Below are 2303 nucleotides of genomic sequence, written 5' to 3' on the forward strand. Positions count from 1 at the left end.
AATATATTAAATATTTTTTTATTATTTTTAAACATTAAAACACATGTAAAAAAGGTAATATTTCAATGTACAATTCAAAAAAGTATATATATATATATATATATATATATATATATATATATATATATATATATATATATATATATAAATTTAAAATGTTTTTCAAATATATCTACAAATATATATATACTTTTTTGAATTGTACATTGATATTTTAAATATATATTGAATATTAAAAATGTAAAATATTTACTAAAATTTTTTTGTTTTTTGAAAAGGGAGTTTTGAGTTTGAATATATTTTTAGTATTAAAATAATATATAAAATTGAGTACTTTTTTTGGGGGGGGGGCAAATATTATTTTATTATTTTATTTAGAGGATCCATTACTTTATTTTATGACCTGCAACCTTTACTTTTGTGAGTCCGTTAGCATATAGGTGAGCTCAAAGGTAATGCACATAAACTAAAAGCCACAAAACGCACATTTTTTTTATAAATATCAGTTTATAAATATCAGACGAGCAGAAGACATTTGAGTTTCTTGATTGTTCCCATCATGGTGAACTCAGAATGTATTTTCTCATATAAATTAAGTTTAATGAGCGACTCAAGAGCTTGTAACTTTGTTTCTCATGACTTTTACAGCGCAGCACCTGATTGGCCAGTGACAGTTATATTGGTGCAGCTTTGCCGTGTACAGTGAATCTGTTGGAGGACGGAAAACTGTATGTTCTCGGATTGACTTAAGTAGGATGTTCTGGGAAAGAGACAGATGGTATTTAAATCCACCTTCACTGGAAAACAGTCCGAGAGATTCAAGGGTGAGTGTTTCAAAGTGTTTCTCATCTGCCTGTGAACAGATGTCCTGCTTTCGAAAGACCAGAAAAATAAAGCGATTCACCTTTATCCAGGCAGGTAAAGCCATCAAAGTGTGTTCTCTGACGTGTCACATTATCCAGAGACCTTCAGCTGTCGCTCCAGACAGTACACGGAGAAATAGTGTGTAAAGCACAAACACATACATTACTCTTTCTTTCTCTCTCTTCTCTGTCTCCGGTCTGTATTCGGTTATTCATAACATACGAGTTTTCCCGGGCGTAAAAAATGTTTATAGTAAATATGTGTTTCACAAACGTACTTTGTTGATTTTACTTGGTTAATTATGTTTTTATTAAAAAAACTGTAAGGTTTGTTTCATCTTCTCCAGATGTTCACTGATGGACTGGAGTGCTGTGGATTATTGTGATGTTTTTATCAGCTCTCATTCTGACGGCACCCATTCACTGCAGAGCATTCATTGGTGAGACACTGATGCTTACATTTCTCCGACTCTTTTCCCATGAAACAAACTCATGCTGCTACTGAAGTAAATGTATCTTGCGTTTTTATGGTTTTTAATACTTTGTAAGGTGCTAGTCACACGATCTCTCTTCTCATCTCATCTGGGATGATTTGGGATTTACAGAGTCTCTGTGGGATTCCCAGATCTCGGCTCAAACTGTAACAAAAGGAAAACCTTTTTTTTTATTATTATTTGCTGAGGTGCTTTTTCCTGCACAGAGAGGAAGTTGACCCTCTGCAGTTCTCATCACAGTACGGTAATGTGAAGAACAGATGTGACGGAAACCACTGGATTTAAATCAGTGTGATATATAATCATCAGCATTATCCTGTTGGAACATCCAGCTTAAGATGCAAACTGGACCGTCTTAAACCAGCTTGTTCCTCAGTGTTTACCAGCATCCTTATGCTTTACTCCTACCAGCACCGGACCGGATCTGTAATGGAAAGCCAGCGTTGGGACGCCCCATATGTTCCCGATGGACAGGAAGTCTGGGGTACAGCAGGAGGGCTGGGACAGTAATGACTTCAGTCTGTCATTCTATAGCAGCATCCATGACGGACTCATTAATACACATCTGGGGTCATTATGAATCGGACCTTTATTATTCCACTTCCACTTCAAAGCAGCAGGCACTGTAGAGGCGTTTACGTCAGTGGGGTGGCACGCGCCAAAAAAGACTAAAGACTCCGACATGTGCAATGCAAAGCGCTTCCAGCGGCAGCTCATCTTTCTACTTTCAGGGAGAAAAATTACAGAAGGACTACAGATCATCATCAATCATAATCAAGGGCATAGACTTTAGATGGGGTGCTAGGGACAATTTAGAAATCCAGCGACTACTAAACAATTCAATATATACAGAAGTGGCCAAAATTATTAGAAGGCTAGTATTTCACCAAAAATGGTTTTAAGTCAGTTATTTCGATCTCTTGCTTTAGTGTGTCAGTAGGAAATA

Source organism: Carassius gibelio, chromosome B23, assembly GCF_023724105.1.
Source record: "Carassius gibelio isolate Cgi1373 ecotype wild population from Czech Republic chromosome B23, carGib1.2-hapl.c, whole genome shotgun sequence".
NCBI lineage: Eukaryota > Metazoa > Chordata > Actinopteri > Cypriniformes > Cyprinidae > Carassius > Carassius gibelio.